Source organism: Rhinatrema bivittatum, chromosome 1 (assembly GCF_901001135.1).
Source record: "Rhinatrema bivittatum chromosome 1, aRhiBiv1.1, whole genome shotgun sequence".
Lineage (NCBI taxonomy): Eukaryota > Metazoa > Chordata > Amphibia > Gymnophiona > Rhinatrematidae > Rhinatrema > Rhinatrema bivittatum.
In genome coordinates this window covers 432,671,111-432,692,487 of record NC_042615.1, presented here as the reverse complement: position 1 = coordinate 432,692,487, position 21,377 = coordinate 432,671,111, and the positions used below count along the sequence as shown (strand labels likewise).

Sequence of the window (21,377 nt, the reverse complement as noted above, 5' to 3'; positions counted from 1 at the left end):
TTCAGCTGTGCTCAACTCTGAAAACTTTGCCTGCAACCAGAGACGCGACCTAACCCCGCCCCCCGACGCTCCTGACGTCAGTCGAAGGAGCCTACGCGCCCATAAAATCGGCATAAGGGCGGCGCCCCGCTGCCGCCGGCGCACCGCCAAGCCGCGCGCCCTAAGGGGCACGCCGGCTTGTTCCGGCTTAGTCCGGAGCAGGACGGGAGGACGGAAGACTTCTCACAACTCACAACAGTCTGCCATAGAGGTGAGAAAAATACACAATATCAGTCATAAAACAATTGCCTGTTATAAAATAAGCTTTGTGAGATGCCGCCAAAAAGGAAGGGAAAAGTCAGGGTTTTTCCCTCGACTTCTCTTACTTCTCCTATCCAACAGGAGATAATTCGATTTATGACTGCTTCTGTACCCAATACCCCGGCGACCAAGGATCCCGCTGGTACATGTCTCGAGGGAAAGAGACAGGGATATCAGGAGGAGGCTTCGCTGAGCCCAAACCTAGATAAACCACCAATGCAAAGGGGGAATGAGTTATCAACAGGGGAAATATCTGCCCAATTAGACTCTCTCGATGGGTTTGGAGAAGCCACAGCTCAAGAACATAAGGGGGGTGACATCCCTGGGACTGTGAATGAAAGAGAGAAAGTGCAAGTCACCGATGGGACCCTAGAGATAACGACACGACCTCCAGTGGTTACTTTGGACTTAGTGTGGGACTTGATGGTATCAATGTCGAATAATATTAAAGGCCTGGAGAGAAAGATTGATACTATTTCAGGGAAAAACCAACAAGATATATCATTGATACAAAGTCAAGTAAAGATAACTGAAGATAGAATTAAGAAATTGGAAGAATCAAGTGTGAGGAATATTGAATTTCAATCAGCGTTAGTGAAGGATAGAGAGTTCTTATCTAGGCGCATTGAAGTATTCGAGAATAACTCCAAAACGTTTAAACTTACGTATACTCAATTTCCCTAGAGTTGTAGGGGGAAATTCCCATAGAAACTTTGAAGAGATTTTTCTTGGAAATTTTATTATTTCCTGAACATGAAATTCCGGATATAAGCTATTGCTATTTTCTACCCAAGAAAAACTCGAATATAAATGTTATGGAGTTACCTTTTCAAGGAAACTTAACAAACTTTTGGAAGATTCAAATAATCCTATAATAGATAGGGGTATTTTGTTAGTATCCTTTATAAGTTTTTTAGACCTGAATAAGGTCATGAAAAAATATTTTTCAATATATCCCATTGTTTTTTATGAGAATCCTGTTAAGATATTTCCAGACCTCTCATTCATCACACAGCTTAGGAGAAAACAATTTCTGATTCATCAACAGGATGTCTTAGATTTAGGTTACACATATAGTTTGAGATTTCCCTGCAAATGTGTAGTAAGGAAAGAACAAGATGTTTATATATTTTTTTCCAACCACAAGCCACCGAGCTGCGGCCAGCATTCAAACAATAATGTAGAAACCCAACACGAATGCTGGAATGAAGTAAAGCAGTCCCTGATACTTAAATAAGTATATAATTGCACAGTTTATTTTATTCAAAAATCGGCAACTCCATTATTAGATGAACAGTCTTGTATGCACGTAGGGGGACCCTACGTGCATACAAGACTGTTCATCTAATAATGGAGTTGCCGATTTTTGAATAAAATAAACTGTGCAATTATATACTTATTTAAGTATCAGGGACTGCTTTACTTCATTCCAGCATTCGTGTTGGGTTTCTATATATTTTTTTCACCAGACCAATTAAAATTATTTGTAGAACAGAGGAAAATAACCACCTCTTCCCCACTATCCGAAGAAGTATAAAAATAATTTTGGGGTACTATTGTGTTTTCTTGTTTGATTAGTAAAGGTTTAGTTTTTCCCTAATGATTTCATTGAGCCTCTAGCAAGGTTGTCAAAAGTACATATTTCCAAGAGTTTTGTATAAAATTATAAAAAGAGAGGAAAGGGAAGGAATTATTATCCAACCCTATATCTTGTTATGTTGGTTTGTAAAGATGTTATATAATGTAAAAGTTTGAAAACTTCAATAAAGTATATATTATAAAAAAAAAAATTTAATTTTCCATTTGCATGCGCAGCCTCCCATTTTTGCAATGTCCTCTTGCAATTTCTCACAGTCCTCTTGTGATTTACCAGCTCTGAATAATTTTGTTTCATCTCTAAATTTGATCACTTCACTCTTTGTTCCCATTTCCAAGTGATTTATAAATATATTAAAAAGCAGTGGTCGCAGAACAGATCCCTGGGGCACTCTGCTATTCACTTTTTCCATTGGAAAAACGTACCCTTTAGACCTACTCTCTGTTTGCTATCTTTTAACCAGTTGGCAATCAACGATGGGACACAGCCCCCTAGTCCTTTTGTCCTAAGATGTCTCTCATGAAGGAGTTTGTCAAATATTTTCCAGAAATCCAGAACACTATATCAATCATCTCACCTTTATCCACATGTTTATTTACACTCTCAAAAAAAATGTAGCACATTTCTGAGGCAAGACTTCCCCTGCCTACATCACTGTTGGCTTTGTCCCATTCAACCATGCTTCCTTCCTAGTCTATACTATCTAGAAAATTTTTTAATCTTCATCTGCCAATAATGATAAAAAGAACATTGTTTTATCACACAGAGCAGCCATTCTTAGTGCTACCACTTAGATGTGTATTCATTTATCAGTAACATAGCATTCAGTGCCCGTCAAGATTTAAACAGAGTAGGCTAAAGTCAAAGAAAACACACATCTCACATTACTCATAAAGCATGAGGGTTAACACCAATTTCTTGTGCCTCACCAAATTAAAAGATTCATCTGATGCAGCTGCTTTCTGGGCAAAAGCGCCACCAGAAGCAGATAGGGAGCTAGCAATGGGAGAGTGGATAAGAGGGGCTGTAAATGTGGAGGCTGCAGGCCTGCTAGGGTACCGGAGAGAAACGGTTACATTCAATGAGGTAGAAGGGAGCAACTAAGGCTATGAAACACTGTAAATGTCCCAGATTCGAGCAGGGGACCTTACATGTTTTAGGCACATGTATTGATTGCGTCACAAGAGTAAGATTGCTAACCACATGTCTAACATAGCTAGATGTGTACAAATACATAGAGTATTTATATCTATAAAATATGAATGTTGCTTTTGAAAACTTACATAGAAAGATGATTGCAGACACAGACCCTGTGGCTTATATAGCCTGTCCATCACCCATGAAATTTAGCTATGTAATTGCCATGATTCCATCGTAGAAACACTGAATTTCACGCATCGTATCATGAATTGAAATACTGTTTTTGTCTCCACCACATCTACTAAAAGGTTGTTCCATGCAACCTTTCAGCCTTTTCCGACCATCCCGGAAAACGGAGTGGTATATGTATTTTGTAATGAAGAGTAAAGGAAGGCACTGTCTGAATTTTGGATGCAGCTTTTGCTTGTTACCATGCAGGTGCCATTAGCGAGAAAGCCAGAGAACTTGATGAAAGGTAGATATTCCTGGGTAAGAATTGAACCCAGGCTCTGGCTATAGGTGCCCCCTTTACCAGTCTCTACTCCATCAGAGATGTTTGCCTTTTCTAATTGCTCCTCCCTCCACCAGCTATTTGAAGAAGTAAAAAATGCTCCAGGTGAGGTTTGAACTCACAACCTCAGCATATCCCACAGTCAGTACTGCTGTATAAGTACCACGCGCTATCCAATTGCGCCACTGGAGCTCTTGGAGGGTAAGCGAAACATTCAATATTTAATTATACATTCTCTGCTGTCAGACACTTTAAAGCCGTTTATATTTAGGTAGGTACTGACCCTTGATCATCAGCCTTTAAGCTGAACAGAAATAATACAATTTCAGCTTATCAAGAGGGTGATTCAAACCTAGGCCACCAAAAAAACTACAACAGGAACACAGAACCTTTCACTATAGAGTAATCCTGACTACTGTTTACAAGTTCCTCTACGCTCTCAAAATATATACTGAAAGAAGCTGAAAGCTGAATTCTCTGATATGTCATGAGATAGAATTACAATGTTAGCTCAACACAGATTTCAATCGTATCTCCACAATTTTATATCTTCCAGAATGGCAAGTCATTCCAGAGAACAGCCTTTATATTCTATGCTTCTTATGGAGCCCTTCTTTCATATTTCTAAAATATAAATACAAGGCTCAACCCAAAGGTAAAATAATCCCTCAAGAAACAACTTCCTTTAGACAGGTATCAAGCCAGAAACTTGAGAATCTCAGTCATTTCTCAACAGCTCTTTGCTATTCTAGCTCAATGATCAAGGAAATCTGCATGGAGACTTCTGCAATCGCATTGTCTCATGTCTGTCACAAGGGAATGAAGAAGTTCATTCCTTTCACTGCTGTGCCACCTCTAACTGTTCCTTCATCTTCATTATGACCATTGTCTCCTGTTTAGAAGCTGCCAGACTGAAAACTACAGAGACAAGTGTAGAATTACTTAATAACATTGAGTTAATTCCTAACCTATTAGCCCGAGATGCAAACTGCCCCCTTGACAGTCAATACTCAACCCAAAAGAAATGAAAAATGGACACTTTTAGCATAAACTAGTTGCCCACTATAAACCAGAAACTCCAGGTTAAAAGAACAACAAAAGTGAATAGATAGACTACAATAAATCTGGGCCATAGAATTTAAGCTTGAAACAGAAAACAGTTTCACCTTAAATTATCCCATACAAAGTCATGATCTGCTTCCAATATTTCAATAAAGAAGAAGAGAGACATCAAAAAGAAACCAAACCCTCAGGTCAACCAGAAATCATTAAAAATAATCAATCATATCATATCAACACTGATTCTATCTTGTAAGAAAAGGAAAGCATTAAATATTTGCATTATGTGAGTTCTTTTCTTTGCTGTTGATGGCTGTAAACAATATTGTAATGGTAGCAAATATGTTCTTTAATGGAATAAAGTCATATTAATATTCAGACCCTCTGGAAATACTGAGTAAAGTAGAAAAATCCAACATTCTTTGGCATTGGCTAACTAATTATCTCTATTTTCCCAATATTGCTCCATTTAGTAAAAGATTTAATATTATCTAGAGAGGCATTATTAACAATCATGTCTACATTGCTGTTTCTCTTTAAATCCAATGTATCACATTCATTGATAATTTTCAGACCCTGTGCAGAATCAGAATTATGGAAAATGTAGATAAAGCCACCATCGTTCAACATGGGCTAGGAAAACATATCTTACTTAACTTCCTTAATCAGTCCTATTCTTCTCTTAAAAAAACATCTAATGTCATCTGTTGGAAGCGGTTGTTCATTCCAAAGAGTCACAAGATGAAAGGGCATGAAGCCGCTGAAAATAGATACAGGCCCATAGTTCAATTCTCCTTGTTTGCAGGGCTCTTTTAGTCTTTCCTTCAGGGATCATATAATAATGAGATAAATTTCTATGTTCAGCATGGGTAGCTGCACATCTTGAAAATAATTTCCGATGAAATGTTCGGATTGATTTAGAATGGTGAAAGTATTTTCTCTCTACAGATGAGATGCAAAGACTTGATTGCCAGCATCTGTAATGATAGCTCTGTTCCCTACCAAAGGCATATATTTGGAATTGTTTCTGAAGTAGAAAGCCACTTTCACCAAGCCATCTTTAAGTTTAAGAAGTCTTTGTTAGGAAAACATAGGAAGATCTTGAAATGCATCTTTTGCGCTCAGCAGTAAACAATGTTTCCCAGTGAGCTTACTTCCATGCTGTGCATTTGATTTCGAAAGGTAGAACACATTCATTTTAGCTAGGTACTACTTTAGCTGTATCTAATAAGATGAAGGTCAGCTTAGAGAGCTCTTTTCGTTTTATATTAAGGTGAAACTCTTGTAGATGTGCTGAATTTCTTTCCCAGATATCTACATTCGGACTCACTACTACAAAAGCCTGTCAAACAAAAGGAATTGAACAATAGGAGTATTCTTCTTTAATCTTTGAGGTGTGAGAATTTATTTTTCTTAATTGGTTGATAAAATAGGCAATTGTAAATCTGCAAAAAATTAAAGTCTAAGCTATCTAATTAAACACTATTCTTGCTATCAGATGTACGCATAGATTACCATTCCAATTGTAGCCATGGGTGCATACTAGTATAGTTTCCAATCATCTAGTGGTTAGATTTTGGTGCTCTTAGCAAAGCAGCTGGGTTGAATTCCAGTTCAGGATACATACTTTTGCTTCAGATGGTAAAGTAAATTGATTTTCTATTTCAAATGTGCAGCAATACCATTCTTTCATTTTTCTTTCAATCTTCCAGAATATTTCTCTTTATTTAAGCCAGGCACAAGTTGCCTGTAGCATCAGAATTCTGAAAGCATTCTAGAACACTGGACAGCTTGATAAAAAATCAGAATCTTAACTCATTATGACAACTTTTTTATTCATTTGAGCTCCAATGTATACTAATATATGCAGGGACTAAATTGTAATATCTTTTACACTGGGGTGTTATAGGCACCAAGTTTGTGAATTCACATCTTTTGAGAAGAATTTTAGTTCAGAACTCATATGCGTAAGCAATCAAAACCCAATCGTGGTCAATACCTGGATGTTTTCTATTACTAAACCTAAAACTCCAAATGAAAGCCTGAAAAACAAAAGAAGAAATGGCTTAAAATAGAAGAAAGCTGTTAAACTACAATCTTCAAAGTGTGCTTAGTAGGTGTTAGCATAGCTCAGCTCTGTCGGTGATATACATAAGAAATGCCTATGATTACCCATTCAAAACACATCACATAATCAAGGGAATTTTTTGGCTTCAGGGAAGAAAATTTCTCAAATAAATTGTGGAAGAGATGTGGCTTCCCACCCTGCATTCTGCATCTTGCTGAAGACTGTTCTGCCATTTCAGGCCCCTCGCTTTCTTGATTATAAGAAGTCTCCTCTATCATTTGCACCAGCTCCCTTCTGTATTTTCTGAGAATCGCATCCATGGTGCCTCTACTTCTGAAAGACTGAACAGACATCATTACTGCAAGTAGGGTGAAGGACAGACCCATGCTGAGTTCCTCCCATTCATTTTTCACAGGAATTTCATATCTAGTATTTTCAAGTATGACTTTCAAAAGCTGGTGTATTACCTATTTAGAAAATTAGAATAACCATATATAAACGTTTGGTAAAACAAGCTATTGGATTGAAGAGAGAGTACTTCGCCTGAGCTGGGACTTGAAGCCTGGACTCTCAGACTAATAATCCAATACTCTACCAATCGAAATAGCAAGACAAAGAAACAGTGGAATGTATTGTTCACTTGACTGATTAGTAAGGTCTCCTACACTATGTTTCATGTCTGCTTCATAAGACTTGCCATACTGGGTGAAACCAGCTGTTCATCAAGCCCACTATCCTGTTTCCAATAGTGGCCAAGCTAGGTCACAACTACCTGGCAGGATCCAAAGGGCTAGATAGGTTCCAAACTGCTTCTCTCAAGTATAAGCAGTGGATTTCTGCATCTCTTCCTTAATAATGGTTTAATGGACTTTTCCTCCAGAAAATTGTCCAAGCCTTTTTCAAATGCTGCTGCACTAATAGCTTGCATCACATCCTCTGTCTTCAAGTTCCAAAGCTTAATTATGGTTCAAAGAAAATATTTACTCTCATTAGATTTAAATGTATTACCTAGTAACCTCATTTTGTCCCCCCTGGTATTGTAGTTTTTTAAAAAGTAATGAACGCTTTAACATTTACACCTTCCTTTCCACATATTATTTTAAGTACCTCTTTCATATCTCCCCTCAGCTGTCTCTTCCCCAAGCTGAAGAGTCCTAACCTCTTAGGCCTTTCTTCGTAGAGCAATTGTTCCTTCCCCTTTATCATCTTGGTCGTTCTTCTCTGTACTTTTTCTTATTCTGCTATATTTTTCTTTAGAAGTGGTGACCAGAACTGCACCAATACTCAAGATGAAGTCACACCATGGAGAGATACAGAGGCACTATGATGTTCTCCATTCCTTTACTAAAAATCCCTAGCGCTCTGTTTGCTTTCCTGGCTGCTGCTGCTGCACACTGAGTAGAACATTTCAATATATTTTCAATAATGACACCTAGATCCTTTTCCTGAGTGGTGGCTTCTAATGAGGAACCTTTCATTAGGTAGCTATAATTTGGGTTACTCTTCCCTAAGTGCATCACTTTGCACTTGTCCACATTAAATTTAATTTTCCGGCGGCTGAGTGTGAGGTGAGGAAGTGCCTGGGAGTCAGAGATATCATCTTGTTCCAGAGCGGGTTCAGCTGTGCTCAACTCTGAAAACTTTGCCTGCAACCAGAGACGCGACCCTAACCCCGCCCCCCCGACGCTCCTGACGTCAGTCGAAGGAGCCTACGCGCCCATAAAATCGGTGCACAGGACACTCTCGTTGCGGCTGAGTGTGAGGTGAGGAAGTGCCTGGGAGTCAGAGATATCATCTTGTTCCAGAGCGGGTTCAGCTGTGCTCAACTCTGAAAACTTTTCCTGCAACCAGAGACGCGACCTAACCCCGCCCCCCGATGCTCCTGACGTCAGTCGAAGGAGCCTACGCGCCCATAAAATCGGCGCACAGGACACTCTCGTTGCGGCTGAGTGTGAGGTGAGGAAGTGCCTGGGAGTCAGAGATATCATCTTGTTCCAGAGCGGGTTCAGCTGTGCTCAACTCTGAAAACTTTGCCTGCAACCAGAGACGCGACCTAACCCCGCCCCCCCGACGCTCCTGACGTCAGTCGAAGGAGCCTACGCGCCCATAAAATCGGCATAAGGGCGGCGCCCCGCTGCCGCCGGCGCACCGCCAAGCCGCGCGCCCTAAGGGGCACGCCGGCTTGTTCCGGCTTAGTCCGGAGCAGGACGGGAGGACGGAAGACTTCTCACAACTCACAACAGTCTGCCATAGAGGTGAGAAAAATACACAATATCAGTCATAAAACAATTGCCTGTTATAAAATAAGCTTTGTGAGATGCCGCCAAAAAGGAAGGGAAAAGTCAGGGTTTTTCCCTCGACTTCTCTTACTTCTCCTATCCAACAGGAGATAATTCGATTTATGACTGCTTCTGTACCCAATACCCCGGCGACCAAGGATCCCGCTGATACATGTCTCGAGGGAAAGAGACAGGGATATCAGGAGGAGGCTTCGCTGAGCCCAAACCTAGATAAACCACCAATGCAAAGGGGGAATGAGTTATCAACAGGGGAAATATCTGCCCAATTAGACTCTCTCGATGGGTTTGGAGAAGCCACAGCTCAAGAACATAAGGGGGGTGACATCCCTGGGACTGTGAATGAAAGAGAGAAAGTGCAAGTCACCGATGGGACCCTAGAGATAACGACACGACCTCCAGTGGTTACTTTGGACTTAGTGTGGGACTTGATGGTATCAATGTCGAATAATATTAAAGGCCTGGAGAGAAAGATTGATACTATTTCAGGGAAAAACCAACAAGATATATCATTGATACAAAGTCAAGTAAAGATAACTGAAGATAGAATTAAGAAATTGGAAGAATCAAGTGTGAGGAATATTGAATTTCAATCAGCGTTAGTGAAGGATAGAGAGTTCTTATCTAGGCGCATTGAAGTATTCGAGAATAACTCCAAACGTTTAAACTTACGTATACTCAATTTCCCTAGAGTTGTAGGGGAAATTCCCATAGAAACTTTGAAGAGATTTTTCTTGGAAATTTTATTATTTCCTGAACATGAAATTCCGGATATAAGCTATTGCTATTTTCTACCCAAGAAAAACTCGAATATAAATGTTATGGAGTTACCTTTTCAAGGAAACTTAACAAACTTTTTGGAAGATTCAAATAATCCTATAATAGATAGGGGTATTTTGTTAGTATCCTTTATAAGTTTTTTAGACCTGAATAAGGTCATGAAAAAATATTTTTCAATATATCCCATTGTTTTTTATGAGAATCCTGTTAAGATATTTCCAGACCTCTCATTCATCACACAGCTTAGGAGAAAACAATTTCTGATTCATCGACAGGATGTCTTAGATTTAGGTTACACATATAGTTTGAGATTTCCCTGCAAATGTGTAGTAAGGAAAGAACAAGATGTTTATATATTTTTTTCACCAGACCAATTAAAATTATTTGTAGAACAGAGGAAAATAACCACCTCTTCCCCACTATCCGAAGAAGTATAAAAATAATTTTGGGGTACTATTGTGTTTTCTTGTTTGATTAGTAAAGGTTTAGTTTTTCCCTAATGATTTCATTGAGCCTCTAGCAAGGTTGTCAAAAGTACATATTTCCAAGAGTTTTGTATAAAATTATAAAAAGAGAGGAAAGGGAAGGAATTATTATCCAACCCTATATCTTGTTATGTTGGTTTGTAAAGATGTTATATAATGTAAAAGTTTGAAAACTTCAATAAAGTATATATTATAAAAAAAAAATTTAATTTTCCATTTGCATGCGCAGCCTCCCATTTTTGCAATGTCCTCTTGCAATTTCTCACAGTCCTCTTGTGATTTACCAGCTCTGAATAATTTTGTTTCATCTCTAAATTTGATCACTTCACTCTTTGTTCCCATTTCCAAGTGATTTATAAATATATTAAAAAGCAGTGGTCGCAGAACAGATCCCTGGGGCACTCTGCTATTCACTTTTTCCATTGGAAAAACGTACCCTTTAGACCTACTCTCTGTTTGCTATCTTTTAACCAGTTGGCAATCAACGATGGGACACAGCCCCCTAGTCCTTTTGTCCTAAGATGTCTCTCATGAAGGAGTTTGTCAAATATTTTCCAGAAATCCAGAACACTATATCAATCATTTCACCTTTATCCACATGTTTATTTACACTCTCAAAAAAATGTAGCACATTTCTGAGGCAAGACTTCCCCTGCCTACATCACTGTTGGCTTTGTCCCATTCAACCATGCTTCCTTCCTAGTCTATACTATCTAGAAAAATTTTTAATCTTCATCTGCCAATAATGATAAAAAGAACATTGTTTTATCACACAGAGCAGCCATTCTTAGTGCTACCACTTAGATGTGTATTCATTTATCAGTAACATAGCATTCAGTGCCCGTCAAGATTTAAACAGAGTAGGCTAAAGTCAAAGAAAACACACATCTCACATTACTCATAAAGCATGAGGGTTAACACCAATTTCTTGTGCCTCACCAAATTAAAAGATTCATCTGATGCAGCTGCTTTCTGGGCAAAAGCGCCACCAGAAGCAGATAGGGAGCTAGCAATGGGAGAGTGGATAAGAGGGGCTGTAAATGTGGAGGCTGCAGGCCTGCTAGGGTACCGGAGAGAAACGGTTACATTCAATGAGGTAGAAGGGAGCAACTAAGGCTATGAAACACTGTAAATGTCCCAGATTCGAGCAGGGGACCTTACATGTTTTAGGCACATGTATTGATTGCGTCACAAGAGTAAGATTGCTAACCACATGTCTAACATAGCTAGATGTGTACAAATACATAGAGTATTTATATCTATAAAATATGAATGTTGCTTTTGAAAACTTACATAGAAAGATGATTGCAGACACAGACCCTGTGGCTTATATAGCCTGTCCATCACCCATGAAATTTAGCTATGTAATTGCCATGATTCCATCGTAGAAACACTGAATTTCACGCATCGTATCATGAATTGAAATACTGTTTTTGTCTCCACCACATCTACTAAAAGGTTGTTCCATGCAACCTTTCAGCCTTTTCCGACCATCCCGGAAAACGGAGTGGTATATGTATTTTGTAATGAAGAGTAAAGGAAGGCACTGTCTGAATTTTGGATGCAGCTTTTGCTTGTTACCATGCAGGTGCCATTAGCGAGAAAGCCAGAGAACTTGATGAAAGGTAGATATTCCTGGGTAAGAATTGAACCCAGGCTCTGGCTATAGGTGCCCCCTTTACCAGTCTCTACTCCATCAGAGATGTTTGCCTTTTCTAATTGCTCCTCCCTCCACCAGCTATTTGAAGAAGTAAAAAATGCTCCAGGTGAGGTTTGAACTCACAACCTCAGCATATCCCACTGTCAGTACTGCTGTATAAGTACCACGTGCTATCCAATTGCACCACTGGAGCTCTTGGAGGGTAAGCGAAACATTCAATATTTAATTATACATTCTCTGCTGTCAGACACTTTAAAGCCGTTTATATTTAGGTAGGTACTGACCCTTGATCATCAGCCTTTAAGCTGAACAGAAATAATACAATTTCAGCTTATCAAGAGGGTGATTCAAACCTAGGCCACCAAAAAAACTACAACAGGAACACAGAACCTTTCACTATGGAGTAATCCTGACTACTGTTTACAAGTTCCTCTACGCTCTCAAAATATATACTGACAGAAGCTGAAAGCTGAATTCTCTGATATGTCATGAGATAGAATTACAATGTTAGCTCAACACAGATTTCAATCGTATCTCCACAATTTTAAATCTTCCAGAATGGCAAGTCATTCCAGAGAACAGCCTTTATATTCTATGCTTCTTATGGAGCCCTTCTTTCATATTTCTAAAATATAAATACAAGGCTCAACCCAAAGGTAAAATAATCCCTCAAGAACAACTTCCTTTAGACAGGTATCAAGCCAGAAACTTGAGAATCTCAGTCATTTCTCAACAGCTCTTTGCTATTCTAGCTCAATGATCAAGGAAATCTGCATGGAGACTTCTGCAATCGCATTGTCTCATGTCTGTCACAAGGGAATGAAGAAGTTCATTCCTTTCACTGCTGTGCCACCTCTAACTGTTCCTTCATCTTCATTATGACCATTGTCTCCTGTTTAGAAGCTGCCAGACTGAAAACTACAGAGACAAGTGTAGAATTACTTAATAACATTGAGTTAATTCCTAACCTATTAGCCCGAGATGCAAACTGCCCCCTTGACAGTCAATACTCAACCCAAAGAAATGAAAAATGGACACTTTTAGCATGAACTAGTTGCCCACTATAAACCAGAAACTCCAGGTTAAAAGAACAACAAAAGTGAATAGATAGACTACAATAAATCTGGGCCATAGAATTTAAGCTTGAAACAGAAAACAGTTTCACCTTAAATTATCCCATACAAAGTCATGATCTGCATCCAATATTTCAATAAAGAAGAAGAGAGACATCAAAAAGAAACCAAACCCTCAGGTCAACCAGAAATCATTAAAAATAATCAATCATATCATATCAACACTGATTCTATCTTGTAAGAAAAGGAAAGCATTAAATATTTGCATTATGTGAGTTCTTTTCTTTGCTGTTGATGGCTGTAAACAATATTGTAATGGTAGCAAATATGTTCTTTAATGGAATAAAGTCATATTAATATTCAGACCCTCTGGAAATACTGAGTAAAGTAGAAAAATCCAACATTCTTTGGCATTGGCTAACTAATTATCTCTATTTTCCCAATATTGCTCCATTTAGTAAAAGATTTAATATTATCTAGAGAGGCATTATTAACAATCATGTCTACATTGCTGTTTCTCTTTAAATCCAATGTATCACATTCATTGATAATTTTCAGACCCTGTGCAGAATCAGAATTATGGAAAATGTAGATAAAGCCACCATCGTTCAACATGGGCTAGGAAAACATATCTTACTTAACTTCCTTAATCAGTCCTATTCTTCTCTTAAAAAAAACATCTAATGTCATCTGTTGGAAGCGGTTGTTCATTCCAAAGAGTCACAAGATGAAAGGGCATGAAGCCGCTGAAAATAGATACAGGCCCATAGTTCAATTCTCCTTGTTTGCAGGGCTCTTTTAGTCTTTCCTTCAGGGATCATATAATAATGAGATAAATTTCTATGTTCAGCATGGGTAGCTGCACATCTTGAAAATAATTTCCGATGAAATGTTCGGATTGATTTAGAATGGTGAAAGTATTTTATCTCTACAGATGAGATGCAAAGACTTGATTGCCAGCATCTGTAATGATAGCTCTGTTCCCTACCAAAGGCATATATTTGGAATTGTTTCTGAAGTAGAAAGCCACTTTCACCAAGCCATCTTTAAGTTTAAGAAGTCTTTGTTAGGAAAACATAGGAAGATCTTGAAATGCATCTTTTGCGCTCAGCAGTAAACAATGTTTCCCAGTGAGCTTACTTCCATGCTGTGCATTTGATTTCGAAAGGTAGAACACATTCATTTTAGCTAGTTACTACTTTAGCTGTATCTAATAAGATGAAGGTCAGCTTAGAGAGCTCTTTTCGTTTTATATTAAGGTGAAACTCTTGTAGATGTGCTGAATTTCTTTCCCAGATATCTACATTCGGACTCACTACTACAAAAGCCTGTCAAACAAAAGGAATTGAACAATAGGAGTATTCTTCTTTAATCTTTGAGGTGTGAGAATTTATTTTTCTTAATTGGTTGATAAAAATAGGCGATTGTAAATCTGCAAAAAATTAAAGTCTAAGCTATCTAATTAAACACTATTCTTGCTATCAGATGTACGCATAGATTACCATTCCAATTGTAGCCATGGGTGCATACTAGTATAGTTTCCAATCATCTAGTGGTTAGATTTTGGTGCTCTTAGCAAAGCAGCTGGGTTGAATTCCAGTTCAGGATACATACTTTTGCTTCAGATGGTAAAGTAAATTGATTTTCTATTTCAAATGTGCAGCAATACCATTCTTTCATTTTTCTTTCAATCTTCCAGAATATTTCTCTTTATTTAAGCCAGGCACAAGTTGCCTGTAGCATCAGAATTCTGAAAGCATTCTAGAACACTGGACAGCTTGATAAAAAATCAGAATCTTAACTCATTATGACAACTTTTTTATTCATTTGAGCTCCAATGTATACTAATATATGCAGGGACTAAATTGTAATATCTTTTACACTGGGGTGTTATAGGCACCAAGTTTGTGAATTCACATCTTTTGAGAAGAATTTTAGTTCAAAACTCATATGCGTAAGCAATCAAAACCCAATCGTGGTCAATACCTGGATGTTTTCTATTACTAAACCTAAAACTCCAAATGAAAGCCTGAAAAACAAAAGAAGAAATGGCTTAAAATAGAGAAAGCTGTTAAACTACAATCTTCAAAGTGTGCTTAGTAGGTGTTAGCATAGCTCAGCTCTGTCGGTGATATACATAAGAAATGCCTATGATTACCCATTCAAAACACATCACATAATCAAGGGAATTTTTTGGCTTCAGGGAAGAAAATTTCTCAAATAAATTGTGGAAGAGATGTGGCTTCCCACCCTGCATTCTGCAACTTGCTGAAGACTGTTCTGCCATTTCAGGCCCCTCGCTTTCTTGATTATAAGAAGTCTCCTCTATCATTTGCACCAGCTCTCTTCTGTATTTTCTGAGAATCGCAGAATTTTTCACAACTCATCTAGATCCCTCTAAACCCACCATAATATTAGGTGACTTTAATCTTCACATGGACGTTCATCCCCCTAATACCTGCCAAACACTTTTTGACATAATGACGGCATTAGGTTTCAAACTGATCACAGATAAACCAACACACAAAGCTAGCCACTCATTAGATTTTACATTCATTAACAGTAGCTTCCTTGAAAACAGATTTGAAAGTGGTTTGTGGCAAAAAGGGCAATTTCATGATTTAGTGGCGCTGAGATTGAGAGTAATTTAGTTTTAAATACTTTTTCAATAATTAATATTAATCTGCCCCCTCTTTTACTTATTCTTGGGATCGAGAAGACTTCGTAGTTTTTGTTTGGGATCTGGTTCTTTAGAACTACATCTGATTTTTTTAGCCATGATTCTGTTATTGTTATAAAATTAGGTTTTGTGTCATACAACAGGTCTGTGATGATGGGAAATTTTTTTGTCACTGATTGTGCATTGACTAGAAGAAAGTAGATCATTAGTAGTTTGTTTAAATTGGTACTGTTAGTGCATTTTACAGGAATTAGGTTATTTGTGGTCATGTTGTTTTTTATTTTATGGCTGTGATTGTATTTGTGTTGTTGATTCTTTGTGTTTTTAGTATACTTACCCTTTCCTATGCTTACTTGGATGGTGAATGTAGAGCTTGTGGTTGTTGGTGTGGGCTCGTTGTTGGATAGGTGGTGGTCTTTGTCCATTTGTATTCTCTCCGGGTGTACGAAGGGCTGTACGAAGGGGCGAACAAAGGGGCATGCCCCTTTGGTGTGCGCCGCTGGCTTGCGGTGCCTTCCGAGTCCCCGGTTTGCTTTTATCGTCAGCGTCCCTCGATGACGACGGCTGCGTCACCGACGGGGGAGGAGCACAGCCCAGAAGTCTCGGAGGGGATCATAGGAGAAACCTGTAATGTGAGAAAACCCGTAGAGAGAGAAAACCTGGAAGACAAAAATAGGAGAAAATCATGTAAAGAGAGCCTCAGTTGGTTCCAGAGGCAGTTAAGCACAGCTCCCTCCGGGTTCCCAGTTTGCTTTTATCGTCAGCGTCCCTCGATGATGACAGCCACGTCACCGAGGGGGGAGGAGCACAGCCCGAAAGTCTCGGAGGGGATCGTAGGAGAAACCTGTAATGTGAGGAAAACCTGTAATGAGAGAAAACCTGTAGAGAGAGAAAACCTGGAAGACAAAAATAGGAGAAAATCAGGTAAAGGGAGCCTCAGTTGGTTCCGGAGGCAGTTAAGCACAGCACTGTCTCATTGGTTGTCTTCCTTCCACCATGTCTCTGAGATGCCAATTAAGTCTATGTCATCATTCACTGCTATCGATTCTAATTCTCCCATCTTACTTCTTAGATTTCTGGTATTAACATACAAATATTTCAAAGTTTGTTTTTTGTTTGTATTTTCATTCTGCTTTTTAAGTGATAGGGATAAGTTAAAATTTTTTAGCTCAGGTGAGTTTTTACTTACAGGTACTTGGACTACTTTTCTTATTATTGGAACCTCACTGTCGGGATGCCCTAATTCTAATGCATCCCTCTGAACCTGATGGCTTTCTCCTTTGTTCTAATTTAAAAGCTGCTCTATCTCCTTTTTAAAGGTTAGCGTTTGCAGTCTAATTCCACCCTGGTTAAGGTGGCGCCCATCCTTTTGGAAGACACTCCCCCTTCCTCAAAAGGATCCCCAGTTCCTTACAAAACTGAATCCCTCTTCCTTGTACCATCGTCTCATCCACGCATTGTACCATCGTCTCATCCACGCATTTCTAGCTTATTTCTAGCTTTTGGCTACTTTTTGTTTTGTTTGTTTGTTTTGTTTTTAATTTACAAACAATTTAACTTCTGCTTATTAGATGCCTTACAAACTATTAAAAATAAACACACTAACTACTGTTGTGTTCCGCGGCTGTGGAAGGCCACGACCACGGTCCCCTACCATGCCCGAGACGGTGAACCGCCGCGAGAGCTCCGGGGGAAGCCCCTGATCCTATGCCCATCGCTCTGGCACGGGTCCCAGTGATGGTCGCTGGGTGGGGAGCCATCCCTGCTCCTCCCTTGCGGCGTCCAGCAGCGTTTCCTCCGTGGAGGAAATCCAAGATGGCCGCCACCATCTTTAGGCGTGAGACCGCGCCTCCTCGTCAGATTTAAAGGGACCTGATCCCTTTAACTACACACAGCTGTTCCCTATGAGCCAGAGGAGAGGAAGTATAAAAGGAGGCTTCCTCTGCTCATTCCTCGACTTGGCAATGTCTCTTGTAGCGCTGTTTAAGTCTGCTTGCTTCGGTGAGTTCCTGTATTTCGGATCCTTGTTCCTGTCTTGTCTTGGTGTTCCTGGTTCCTGACTTCGGATTGGCTAGTGGTGATTCCTGGTGTGTGACTTTGGACTGGCTAGCGGTGATTCCTGGTGTGTGACTTCAGACTGGCAAGCGGTGATTCCTGGTGTGTGACTTTGGACTGGCAAGTGGTGATTCCTCGGTGTAAGACCTCGGAGGTAAGCGACGACCCTCTGGCACTGACCTCGGACTTCTTCTGGACCATCGCCTCCAAGGGCCCACCTAAGTTCCAGCGGCTCGGGTCCCTACGGGCTCCTTCCGGGGGGACCGCGGACTTCCAGGGGTGAAGCTCCAGTTAGCCCTTGCACCGAACTCTCAACTCCTTGACCTCTCAAAGGTCCACCTAAGTCCCAGCGGTCCAGGTCACTACGGGCTCCTCCTGGGGGTCCGCGGGCTTCCAGTTGCGAAGACTCAGTTCCTCTCTTTGACGTCATGACTCTTCGTCTGCCCCCACAGTCGTCTCAGTTTCCAGTGCCAAGAGTCAGCTGGTCACATCTTCTGTCCTGCCTTGCCACCTGACGGGAGAACCTACGGATCTTCCTCCTAAGGTATACCATCCTCCCGTCGGCCCAAGGGTTCACAAGCCTGAGCATAACAACTACTGCTTATTAGCTGCCTTACTGACTGACTATTTAAAAATACAAACAGTCTAACTTCTGTTTATTCGCTGCCTTACTTTTTTTTTAATTTTCTATTTATCAGTTTTACAAAATATTTCAAGAATTTCTTGAAAATGCAAAGATACACTTCACAGAGTTTAAATTTTAACATAATTAACATATTCAAGTTAACAAAACCTAATCAGCCAACTAATAGGAAAATCAATTTACTGTCCTTAATTTTCAAACTGCAAAGTATATTATTTAGCCCTCAATATGGGTCCAAAATTCACACAACCTTAAGAAAACTTTTTAATCGTTAAACTAGTAATGGGGTAAGTTATTTTTCTATAATAGACCTATAATTACACTTTTAGAAGCTTACATTCAAGTTACTGGAGAGGAGAATGCCACAGAATTCTTTTTACTAGTAATAATTTGATGCCTTATTGACTATTAAAAGCACAAACACACTAAATAATATTCCCAACTTGTTAACTTTGCCCCAATACTTTTAAAAAAGAAAATTTCCCAAGCAAAAATGTACTGATTACTTTCAGCCAGCAGCAAGGTGCTCCCACTGGATTGTGGGTTCAAACTAAAGGATGAGCATCTCAGAAGTGGGATTTTAACCCACACCTCCATCAGGAAACCAGAACACCCAGCACAAGGAAACTGGAAGACTTGAGTCTGGTGCCTTAGATCACTCGGCCATTCTTAAAACACAACACACACACACACTAAATAATATACTCCAATAGTATACTTCTCCCCAAAACTTTTAAAAGAATTCCCAAGCAGAACTTACTGATTCCTTTCATACCAGCAAGGTGATCCTCTCTTCTCAGTGCTGCCCGTGGCAGAAGCCAGAGACTGTATCGGTGAGGGACAGGTGGAGATTAGGCTATAAAAAGCCACAAAAAGGGTGGCACCAAAAGACAGACACGAATGAGGAGACTGACAAATATGCAGTTCTCTCCGCAAACTGCAAATTAATCGGTACCAAGAAGGCTGGACCTATTTGATAAGTCCTTCCAGGAAGTAGATGGAAGTGCTTTACTTTACTCCCTGTCTGAGATTCCTGCAAGGATAAATCATCTGCTAAAGCATGGTCTCTGTTTGGAGTTTACCTCACTACACTGAAGAACCCTGCTGAGGAGAACCATTTTACTAAAGCATCGGATGTGCTAGGGACCATTATGATTTCATTTCAACCTGTAGAAATGCTGGGATCAGCACAGTACCAATGACATAGGAAAGTGCAGGAGGGAGGTCCTGTAAACCAAATTTAGGGTTTAAGGTAGAAAACTGAAATCCTGAACCTTCAGAGTAGCATTCTCAGAAATGCTCCCCATTCCACGTTCAGGACCCCAGATTCAGGCAGAGCTCCAGCGTCTCAGTGCATGGATGAGATGATGGTGCTGGAGAGAGGGTTTTAGGTTTGTTAGGAATTGAGTGGATCCTTGCTGCTGGTACTAACCTTTAAAAAGGAGATAAAGCAGATTTTTAACTGGTTGATGGGGGAAAGACAAAAGTAGCTTACAATCATATGGTTCTGCATGATGTATCTTTGAAGTTTACTAAGACAACAGGGAAAATAGGGCATCCCAGTAGACAGGTTGCAATAAATGCCAAAGTGGACAAGGTGTCTTTAAGTAAAGTGCAGAAAGATTCCAAATTACTCCATCCACTGATGAGCAGGTTCTTAATACAAACAAAAAACATACTTTGAAATGTCTGTATACAAATGCTGGAAGTCTAAAAATTAAGATGGGAGAGTTAGAGAGTATAGCATGGGATGAAGAGATAGATATAATTGGCATCTCAGGGCCCTGCTGGAAAAAGGATAACGAATGGGACACTGTGATACCAGGGTACAAATTATATCGAAATGATAGGATGGATCAAATTGGTGGAGGGGTAGTGCTATATGTTAAAGAGGGCATTGAGTTAAAACAGGATAAAAGTTCTGTAGGAAACAAAGGAAAATTAGGTTCTTACCTGATAATTTTCGTTCCTGTAGTACCAAGGATCAGTCCAGACTGCTGGGTTATGCCTCCCCTCCAGCAGATGGAGTCAGAGAGAAAACTGAAAGCACCCCCTAGATATACTGGTGAGCCACCTGCCATCCTTCAGTAAAATTGATATCAAAGCAGAAGAAATGGATCATCCTTCCGCCAAAAATAGCCAAAAATTAACTATGGCCACTGGCTAGATGAAGTAGTAAAACTCTGCAAAAGTAAGCATTAACATCGCTCAAACACTACTGAGCCAACCAAGCAAACAAAGCCAAAGGCAACGAAATGAATAATCACTTGCCGTATCAAGTTATCGATACCTGAAAGAGTGGAAAAGATACTGTTACAAGCGGACTCTCCTGAAACACCATTACTGGGCGGGCGTCTGGACTGATCCTTGGTACTACAGGAACGAAAATTATCAGGTAAGAACCTAATTTTCCTTTCCCTGTACGTACCAGGATCAGTTCAGACGCTGGGATGTACCCGAGCTGACTTAAATGGGGTGGGACCCCGAGAGTCCCGCTCGAAGTACGCTGCTTCCAAAGGAAGTAGGTGACGGCCCTCGAACATCAACCCGATAATGTCGAGCGAAAGTATGCAACGACTTACAAGTGGCCGCCCTGCAAATCTCTTGGCTCGAAACCAGGTGACTTTCTGCCCACGAAGTCGCTTGAGAACGGAGAGAATGGGCCTTGAGCCCCTCAGGAACAGCCTTACCGCCACCAATGTACGTGGCAGCAATCGAGCCCTTCAACCAACGGGCAATAGTTACTTTGGACGCCTGAAGCCCCTTCGTGGGGCCATGCCACAAGACAAACAGATGATCAGACCGTCGAAAATCATTGGTAACTTCTAAATATCGCATGAGCACTCGAACATCCAAACGTCTCAAATCTGACCCTTGAGAAGACTGTAGTTCTGTCGCCGAGAAGGAAGGCAATTCCACTGTCTGATTTACATGAAAGGCCGATACCACCTTAGGTAAGAAAGAAGGTACCGTACGCAACGACACACCTGAGTCTGAAATACGCAAGAACGGTTCTCTACATGAAAGAG

General features: G+C 39.9%; 2 non-coding genes across 2 annotated transcripts; both read right to left on the bottom strand.

Annotated features, from left to right (window-relative positions):
- Window positions 1-3,645: 3,645 nt before the first annotated feature.
- Window positions 3,646-3,740, bottom strand: TRNAI-UAU. The gene is made up of 2 exons: window positions 3,703-3,740; window positions 3,646-3,681 (listed from the first exon to the last, which is right to left on the bottom strand). It is a non-coding gene; the product is annotated as a tRNA-Ile (tRNA).
- An 8,255-nt stretch (window positions 3,741-11,995) lies between these two features.
- TRNAI-UAU lies at window positions 11,996-12,090 on the bottom strand. The gene is made up of 2 exons: window positions 12,053-12,090; window positions 11,996-12,031 (listed from the first exon to the last, which is right to left on the bottom strand). It is a non-coding gene; the product is annotated as a tRNA-Ile (tRNA).
- Window positions 12,091-21,377: the final 9,287 nt, after the last annotated feature.